Source organism: Struthio camelus, chromosome 13, assembly GCF_040807025.1.
Source record: "Struthio camelus isolate bStrCam1 chromosome 13, bStrCam1.hap1, whole genome shotgun sequence".
Classification (NCBI taxonomy): Eukaryota; Metazoa; Chordata; class Aves; order Struthioniformes; family Struthionidae; genus Struthio; species Struthio camelus.
Window position 1 is genome coordinate 18,207,222 of NC_090954.1, and position 10,681 is coordinate 18,217,902.

Here is a 10,681-nt window from a genome sequence, read left to right on the forward strand (position 1 = left end):
TGTTTCTCTTCAGAGGGTAGTGAGATAAGGCCCAGCGTAATGCTCAGGGCACGGTTTCAGCAGCCTGCCGGGTGCCCTAGCAATCACCGCGTGGGAACGGCACGCTGACTCAGCCGGGGAATTAACTGCCAGCAGCACCAGCTCGCTCCCTGCATTACTGCACGGCTCGCCTTGAAACGAGGGACAGAAACACGCAGCTGGAAGCTGGAGAAAGGAGACGTGGCTGTAGCGTAGGCCACGGCTTCAGCTGATGGTGAAACCACATCTTGAGACACCTTAACACTTCCCTAGTTTATGCTTGGCAGCCAGACTGCATGGCCAAGAGATACAATTTTTAAAGGGGGTGAAGTAGGACTAGAAATGGGAGAGGCTCTTTTCCCTTGGCAGGCTTTCAGAAGCATCTACAGGCAGAGGTACAAAACTAGGCTATATTTGGTGCTCACCTGACCCAAAGCAGCAATTCCTGCATTCCTAGGAATGAACAGCAGCACCCTGGGGCAGGGCTGGGGGCGCAGACACAGTTACAGCACGAGGGGTGTGTGGGAGAAGAGGAGTCTCCAAAGGCTGACATGGGAAAACGGGAGCAGATACAGCAGGGACTCCTCAGCTGTGCTATTGTGGGCCCCCAGCTCAGCCCTAGCTTGCTGGAGAGTTTATATTAAAATAAAAGACACACGCTTTTCTCCAAAGCGTCTCAACGCGCTTTGTGTGCGGAGATCTTCAAACGACACCTCAAAAGCAGTGAAATGAACATCACAGACAGGCCGTCATCTCACAAAAGGCTACAGAGCAGACAGTAGAAGACGGGCCTGTAAGTCACCTAGAGTCACAGCAGAAAATGCATACACATGCCATTTGTAAGGCTACAACCTGCACATTAGCTCGGGTAATAGTCTGGAGCAGTGATCGCCCACAGCGCTTGTGGGATGGGCGCCAGCGCGTGCAGCTGCGCCGCAGGGCGGCGGGGGCCGACCCTGCAACACAGACTCTTACGGATCCCTGTGTCCCGAAGGAGGAAGCTTACTTCCATACAAAAAGTTTTCGGCTTCCTTATGCACTGCCTTCACTTGAGTGGAGGTGACTTGATTAAACAGAAAATTAAAAAAAAAAAGGAGGGAAACCTTTTTTCAAAATAGGGATTGGAAAAATAACACTTAAAAATTGAATCGTTTTCCAGCAATTTGCCCAAAGATTGTTGCTAGCCAAGCAGCCGGGAAAGCACAGATTCCAAAGCTGAAGCACTGATATATATATATATATATTTTTTAAACAAGATGACCTGTTTCCCATGACTTGAAAGAATGAGGCCGTTACTGTGCCAAAAAATAGCTTTAGTTTCCATAGTCACAGAGTGACATATTTATAAGCTCATACCAGGCTAAAGAATTACAGCTCCAGAGAACCAGCACACCTCTAAAGACAGTAAACGAAGAGCCAAGAAGTTGTTAGAGCTTGAAAAAGATACTCCCTTCAAGTACAGTACTGCTGTTATAGGCGTGGGGTAGGACAGGGTAGGGCAGCAGTCTCGTATTTCTTCAGAACAACGAAATATGAACAAAGTCATGAATGATGCTATAAACCAGAATCATGTTTCAAATAAACATTTCAGGTGACAAGTGTTCTTTCAGCGTGGCCAGTTTCATACCTATTGAAAGAGCTATTAAGTCTGAGAGTTAAAGTGCTGGATTTTTTTCACTCCGGGAGCACTTTTAATCAGAATGAGCTGGAGCGAGAGGGGCAGAAGACTTTCCAGCTCTGTTTCCGTTTTAGTACGTTGTTGACATCCTCTGGTTCGGAAGAGTCTGCTCCGATTCCTACAATCTAGTAACTAAAGCTGCCAGAGAACAGCGATATATGAAGCAGACATTGCCAGGAGTGACTGAAAGCTCTTTCTGCCATCAAATCACATCCTAACACAACAAGTTTTCTGACATTAAGTGGCATGTCCTAAACACGCCCATGAACTTTGAAACACCACTTCACCATCAACATCATGTCTATTTGTAAAAGGTAATCTCTGCTCTCACGTTTCACCTTCTCAGAAATCAAGACTTGATCTTTCTTCTAGAAGAGCCCCATCAGTTTATAATTTGGTCTTGCAGCATTTGCTGAGAGCACCAACATTAATGTAAGCTGGCTCTTACTTACAAGTCCCACAGCAACTCCACAGGCCCGCAGGACACTAAATAAAAATAAAAATACGTTTCTCTAAGTCAAGTCTGGTTTCAGATCATATCGCCAAGCGCAGATTCATTAATGAGCATTTGCTGTTGCCAGCTTTAATTCATCTCCATGTGATGGTGACAGGAGTCGCACATCAGCTCAGCAGTGCAGGCACACCTGAGCCCAACCTGTGGTGACCCGCCAGCGCAGGAAGGTGCACACAAAAGAAACCCCAAACCAGGGCTTGTGCTGAAGTGCAGCAGGCTCCCGACAGCTCCGTCTAGGCTGCATAAACTATAGTTTAACAACATTTAGCAAATATGTTTGGAAGTAAGCTTAGAACTAAGGTGTCCCAAAGGCGACCACCTGGAATCACCTCTCAGTTTTGGAAGTTGCACTACATCTACCCTAGTGTTAAAAGAAAGAGTCGCAGAAGCCAACGTAACAGGCAACCATATGGAAAGATCAACAGAGGTTTGGATTTCCTTGCTCTGGAAGAGCAAGATCAAGCTCTCTGCAAATATGTATGAAAGACATGCACGTTTTCAGGGAGAAGCGCTAAGGCTGGGGTTATGGCTGTTATCGCTGTTGCAAGTATATTGCTTGGCAGTAAAAAAAAAAAAAAAAAAAAAAGGAAAGAAAAAACACTTGCCCATCAATAAACTCATATCTAAGGACTCTTTCTGTACAAGACATATAATAACTTTCAGAGAGCATTATTAAATACAGTTGCCAAGACGACTGAGACACACAAACCCTGCGTGATCCAGATACAAATTCATATGCAAATGGGACCCAGCACTGACCCAACCTTGGTTCTGAATTTCCATTCCAGAATCTTGTGGTTCTAACCTCACACACCAGGATAAGAACAAGCCTCCGCCTTCAAGCGTGCTGAACAAAAACGCTGCAGAACAGTCCGTGGAACTTAAATCAGGCAACGTATGCTAAAACACACTGAGCTCGCGACCGGGCATTCCCGTTTCTATGGCCGTGTCTGGAAGGCCCTGCAAGGCACCAGGGCTATACCTTCTTTTAAACTAGCAAACTAGCACCGCAAGTTTTGCGTAAAGCATTGTCCAGGTTTCATGACAGAGGTGATCACTATTTTACTAAGGCTATATTTCTAGGACCCAGTTCTAAACTAACTTTATTGCTGGGACTGCAAAAACAGCTTCTGCAGATTTTCTGTCAGAAGCTAATATATCAGGAAATAGGCATGCTCTACAAGAAAGAGAGACTACGCAGATTTCGTAATGGTTAACTCATTTTCTACAATAGCTAAGCTGCTCAAGTGGGATGACTTTCTCTAGAAGCATGTATTGGAACTATTCTAAGATATATATGTTTACTGAGCTAGTTAAAAAACACAGTTTTATGTGAAAGTTTGCTTTCAAAAATGTAGTTTGGTCAAAATTTGAATGCCTCTGCTTATTAGCATATAAATTGGAGATGATGCTCTGTGAGGAAATTCAGACTTGAAATAAGGTGCAAAATTTTGATGATTAGGGCAATTTAGGTCTCATTTAAATTTTCAAGGGCTATAATAAATCACTGGATTTTGAATATTAAGATTGGATTCCTTTTGAAAAAGCATTATAGGCAGCTAAATTAGAAATTAATTTAGGGAAATCTTATTGCTGCTCTTATGCAGAGGTTCACGTTATATCACCACAACAGCTTCTGCTAGCTGCACCACCAAGCACTCCTCGAAAGCTCCCCGCAGCTTCAGCACAGCGCATGTTCCACTAGATAAAAATCATTAACGCATCAAGATTGTTAAATGCCTGTGACATCTTTATCACACCATAAAAATCTTTTTCACCACTGAGGGCATGATTCACTTATACACAGATTAACATTTCTGTATCCTTTGGCAACAGGAGCTAATCCATCAAGGACAAGGACGATTATGGGCAAACAGAGGGCTTCTCTTTTTCTCAAATATCCAACTCTCTCTCACCTAGTCTTTCCATTACTTCACAGTAACAAACACAATATACGTCTTACCTCTTTCTCACGTACTGGATCCATTGTTTGACAGAAATAGGTGGACAAATAAAAATGAATGATGGCTATTCATTACTTCCATATACCTTATTTAACATAAAGCACCCTGCAGAGGATGCAATACTCAGAGACTGAGTACCTTCAAAGAGACTGAAAGTTTTCTTTCTCTCAGGCCCCTCCACTGCTCTTCCTGCTGGTGGCTGGTCTGACCGCAGTGATCCACAGCTGGCAGCAGAGAGGCTACTCAAAACGCCAGCGCAGCATGTATTTTCCCTGCCTCTTCATCTCGCAGGTGCACAAGCTCTGTTCAGACCAACTCAAACAAGAGCTTAACTGGTGTGCGCTGTTTCACTCTGTTAAAGAATTCCACTACAAACCTACCTGTGTTAGGTCCAAGCTCTGTATCCTACAAGATAAACTTTACACACATACACATCGATATAGGATATACGCTTTAAATCATATGTAAGCTCAGCTCTGATCAGCTCAGCTCTTTGGTACTCTGTTAGTACCAAAACAGTTCTGAAATTGCTTTTACACATGTGATATCCAGTCCTGATGCTGCATAACGTCCACTTATACGGAAGTAGCGTATCATGGAGTCGGAATTAAGATCTGTCCCTACCAGTGAAAGTTTGAAAAAATTTGTTAGAGAAGATTTAGAAACTTACTAGCAAACTTTTTTTTTCCCCTCCCCTATCCAAACTGCTGCCAGGTCTGGAGAACTGGAAACCTATGTTTCCACCAGGAAATATAGACTAAGAATATGGGGAAAATCCAGTGGAAGAGATTTCATTTCCAGGTTTCACAAGAGTTAAGTTAAAGGAAAAAAATGATACAAGAAACGGTGAATATTGTTTGTGGGCAAGAAGGAACTGGCATCCATCCTCCAAAGTCTGATAGGTCTTATTCAGCTATAGCTAGGGGAAATCACTGTACTTAAATCAGCCATTACTTTTGCTTCCAGACTGACTTTTGTATTGTTAGTTGACACAGAAGAAATGGAAACACGGTCAAAGAGCAAGCATAGCTAGTGAATGCTGTCTCCAAACAGCCTGAAATTAACGCTGCAGCCTTTTCCCAAGCTGGAACATGATGTGGAGCGTTTCGCAACCGTATCCATGTGCTAAGAGAGCCTCCCGCACGCTACAGCATTTGCCTAAAACCCCTCTCTCCGCCTGGCAGCAGAAGTGTTTGAATTGGCAACCCTCCTGGCTGCTTGTGCCAGTTCCCAGCAGGCAGGAGGAGAGCAGCCCGAAGTGGAGAACCTGGAAGTGTCACATACCTTTTATTAGGTCTCCAGATGTACAGTCCTCACATCAAAGAGTACCAATATTTGTGAAGGATACTTCTAACCGGTATAATACAGTTCTGCCTAGAACTTGTTTTTAAAACTGACCATAGCAGAATTTAGGTCTTGTGTGGTTTGAAGGCATTCGCGCTTCGTTGTTCTCCATGTCATCAGCTTTCACATGGTATCAGAATCCATGAAACCCTAATCCTCAAAGGACTTGAGAACTGCCTGACTTAAGCGTTTTCCTGCCTCTTGGGGTTCTCAGTCTGAGCTGACAAACAAATATCCTTAAGATGTCAGGGAGAGCTGGAGTGTTAACTTAGATATAAGTTAATTTAGAAAAGCTGAAATAGCTAGAGCCTCCAGCTATCGGCTTTACACCTCATGCAAACGACTGCTAAGGAGGCTGGACGGTTTTTGATTCCAATTACAAGCAATAGGACTCACTGTTGAAATTTCCCTTTCCCTGTAGATCACAATCTGATGCTTAGCCTCAGCAGCACAGGCTCTCTGGCCAAAAGGCTCTGCCTGTAAGGCACTTGCACCGATACTTTTGCGAGCAGGAATTTTGGAAAGGAGGAAAGAAGGAAAAACATAGGCATCCATGACTAGGTTTGTGCTGCCGAGGAACAGTTAGTTATGTCTGAAGTCCTTGTGCTCCCTTCAAAACAGCAATTCAGTATTCTCCATACCCAGCATGCAACTGCTCCAATTGTGACCCAAAGTCTTTCTTAGCGAGTCAACATCATCAGTAACGGCTTTTCCTCTTAAGAGTAAATTACTGATGTAAACAGTTGTACACACATGATCCTGGGAAATCTTCTCGCCTAATACCAACAAACAACAATTTGTCCACAGATAGTAACAAACAGTAAAAAGCTTGCAATATGAAAAGGGATTGTCAGAGATAACTGCATCATTCGCATATCCAAAACACACATCCAGAGTATAAAAGGCTATCCCTCTTCCATATATCTAATACAGCCCCTTCAGAAAAAGGAGAAAAACACTGTTGTTACTCACAGATGGCAGGCTGATCGCCAGGCTAATAAATAGCCATAAAACTGTAGATCTTGGAGAGGATTTAAATCAGATGCTCCCAACGTAGAGTGTTCCTTAAGTGAAACGTAACTCCACGAACATTAAATCTCTCTCTTACATCTCTAATGCCACTGATTTTGGGATCAACTGTTTGCATTTGCTGTCTGAGGCTCCTTTCCTTTCGTTTCCTTGCTAACAGCATCTGCTCCCTGGCTGCCTCCAGCCTCGCGTTCTTCTGCTGCCACCAATCTGATAACCAACTCCTAGCTGAAGCTCAGCGCATCTGCCTGGACACCGCTCACCCTGACACACCTGTTTCCTTCAAATGAACCACCCTGGTTTGTTTGTCAAATCCTGTGATCCCTAGTGACAAAAGACATGGAAAAAGCTGAAGCCCCCAGTACCTGCTTTGCCTCAGTTTTCGCAGGTAAGGTCGGTCTCCTGTCGGGCCTTCTGGGTTCCTCAGCATACAAGCAGAATCTGCAGAAGGGAGGCCTTACCCGCTGAAGAGGAAAGTAATTAGCATTGAAGCCAACCGGATGTGGACCGGCGCTGACTGACAAGCCAGTGGGACCAGGCAGGCTTTATGTGGCCAGTTGTCATTATGAGGTCACTGTGACCACGGGTGGTTCCTGATGACTTAAGAAAAGCCCATGGCACTGCCTTCAAAAAGGCAGAGCTGGGAAGCCACAGGCTGGGCAGCCTCACCCAAGTCCCTAGGATGGGGGTGGAGAAAGTCCTCCTGGAAGACACATCCAGGCATATGAAGGACGCGGTTGCAATGAGGAATAGCATGGCTTTACCAAGGGCAAATTGTGCCTGACCAAGTCGATAGTTTTCTTTAAAGACTGGCTCTGCAGATAAAGGGAGATCATCAGACATTGCTTATCTTGACTTCAGCAAGGCCTTTGACATGATCTCTCATGGTTTTGTCATAATAAAAATGATGAAATATGAACCAGATAACTGTGCAATCGGGCAGATGGAAAACTGGCTTAACTACCAGCCTCGGGGTTGCGAATAGCAGTAACAAGAAACCAGTTGCCTTTTGTACTAGTGGAGCTCCTTGGGGGTGAATACTAGGGCCAATACTGTTCAATATCTTTACGAACAAGCTGGATGACTATGAGTTTGAAGGTGACACCAAACTGGGCGAAGAGGTTGATATGCTGGAGAGTAAGGCTGCTATTCAGAGGTACCTCAACAGGCTGGATACACAGGCTGATAGAAACCTCACGAAATTCAAAGGGAAATGCAAAATCCTGCCTGCACCTTGGATGGGGTAACCTCATGCAACAGTTCAGGCTGGGTGCCAACTGGCTACAAAGCAGCCTCACAAAAGAGAGCCTCGGAGTCCTGGTGGACAAGATTCACATGAGTCAGCAGCGTGTCCTTGTGGCACAGACAGCCAACAGTATAGTGGACTGTGTGACCAGAAGCGTGGTTGAAAGACTTCAGGGAGGAGATTCATCCTCTGTATTCAGCACTTGTGCATACTGTCTGGTTTTGAGCTTCCCAGCAGAGTTAAGAGAGAGAGCAGGGCCACCAAGACGGTCGGGATGCCGGAACACGTGACAGAGGAGAAGCTGAGAGCTCGTCTCATTTGGTTTCAGGAAGAGAAGGTTAAGGGAGCATCTAACTGCTGTCTACAGCTAACAGGAGGGTACACAGAGAATGGAGTCAGGCTCTTTCAGACACAAGAGACAACCAACACAAATGACAGAAACCAAAGTTCCAATTAGATATCAGGAAAAGTTCCATTTTAACAGGTGAGATCTATGCAGGCAGTAATGAATGTCTCATCACACACACAGAGTAGCGTGCAGTTAAAAACCAATAGGACCGCAAACATAGGAAAAAATTTTGCAAAATCACCACCCCATCAGGCCTATTTAAAGCAGAACGGACTGATGCTATAGTCGCACGCCTCAACTCTGAGGTGTTTGCTACATCACTTCATCATGGTGAAGTGATGGCAGGTTGAAAATCCAGATGTCCCACTTGCATAGCCCCAGGTTTGTCAAAGTACTGCAGTGCAAAGTCTAAAGATTAAAGTATCTAGATATCTAAAGTCCTTTGACAATCACATTAAGCACTTATTTCAGTACCTAAACAGGTACCTAAACACCTTAGCTTTTCCTTTTTCTTATTTCTAGAAGCATGCACAGCTGAGTGAAACAATGACAAAACTATTCAAAATTTAATGTGCAAATGCAGCTCCTCTTAAGTGCTTACTTCACCTTTATATCATATGGGCTGCAGGTCATTTACCTTTTAGTACTTGCAGAGTCTAGAGTTTGACTACGAATCTTCACCTTAATACTTTCTCTTCAGTTTATGGAATTTATTTCAGCATCTACTTGGGGGGGGGAGGGGCGGACAACAACCCATGAACAAACCTGTTGGTCACTTTGGATCATCTTCCATTTGGGTCTCATCATGCAAGAATTGGCTAGAACACTTCCTCTAGTCATAGCTCAATGTGTAAGCTGTTTTAGGTGAGAAAAATAATTATGCAAGTCTTTATAACTATGTAAAGGAAAACAACACAGAACGCTCATCAGCTACCCCTGCTCTTCATCTGCAATAAATCACTGCCAAAAGCTTCTCTCTCTCAATCAATACTGCTCAGCCAGAATCTAAAGGGTTGAGAGCATAAAACGTTCATCAGCCACAAAGGTGGCTGTCTCAAGGCGTGTTAAAATCTTGCTGAGCAATATTACATCAAAGTTGCGAGCAGTTGTGGAAGAAACAACATGTATACTCACATCATTTCACTTCCTGTGTCCAGCTTCAAGCGCCCAAATTAGGCGTCTGGGCCAGCCACAGAACTCCCGCAGCCTCCTGAAGGCAATTTGTCCTGAGGCTCTGTAAGGCTACAAAAGAAGCTAGGATTTCTAAACTATCTCACCTACATACTTACAGATGGCATAAATACTCCCTCTCCCCCACAACCTAGTCCATGCAGCACTAGTTGTTTGGTAGACCTAAAGATTTATCTTCGCATTTATTACACTATATTTAGTATACAGAACAGATGGAATACGTTTCCATTTTATAAAGAAACCAGGGCACCTCCTCAGTTACTGTTTTCACACAAACAGTTTAAAAGCAAGATGACAAAACGGCAGAAAGCAGTCTGGCGTGCAACCCAGTCTCACATCATTTTGCTTCTTGGGACACCTTCATTTCCTTCTGTACCATGGCATTCAATGAATGAAATGTCTGGATAATGGCAGCAGCTGTGGCATGCAGCCCCCCCCCCCCCCACTACCGCTTATCATAAGCCTGCCTCACATCTTCGTAAACAAATACACTTTCCGTAAAACCGACATCTTTCTGCACAGAATTCAACAGAAACTGTGGTCTGTCTGCTCCCTCTGCTGGCTTCGTGATGGAAACTGGAGAACAGGCTGACAAACATACCAAGAGAAGTGTTTTTTATCTGTCTATGGATAAGTTAAAATTAAATACTGCTCACACCACCTCTGTGTCCTGTGTTCACACACAGGCTGAACCACTAAGGAATTAAGGACCCCAAGCAAAATAGCTTCCGCAAAAGACTACAGCACATATAAAGAAATAGATATTTCTGCATTAAAAAATAACGGCCATCCAAACTAATCAACATCTCTATAACTTGTAAAGGAACTCATACTTTCTTTCTCCCTAAGTAAAAAGACACGAGGGGTGCAGAGTTCCTGTTTGCCACAATTGTCAGAACAACTTCAAGAGAAAATAAACTGGAGTTTATGAATACACAATATATTTCACTGAACAGGAAAATGTCCTTCTGAGTAAACTGTGTGCACGAATCGGTATTTGTTCCCAAGTTAATTTGGAAGGCAAAAGCCAAAAGCTTACATGGCAATCACCGCAATCACATTTGTGGAATGTTTTCTACTTCAAAGGTATGAAGTTATTCATGACGTACATTTTTAAAAATAGGAGCTGAATCTAAGAACGGTAAAGTACATAGTTTGATTAAATTAAAGGAGGGGAAGAGAAGAGCAAAAAACCATACCAGTCGTGTTTCTGTACCGTCAAATATTATGCAATAACATCCAGTATGAATTATCATAGCAATTCATGGTGCTAAGGGGGGGGGGGGGGGAAACAAACAAACAAAAAAAAACCAAAAAACCCCACAATAATTCACAAACACAAACAAAC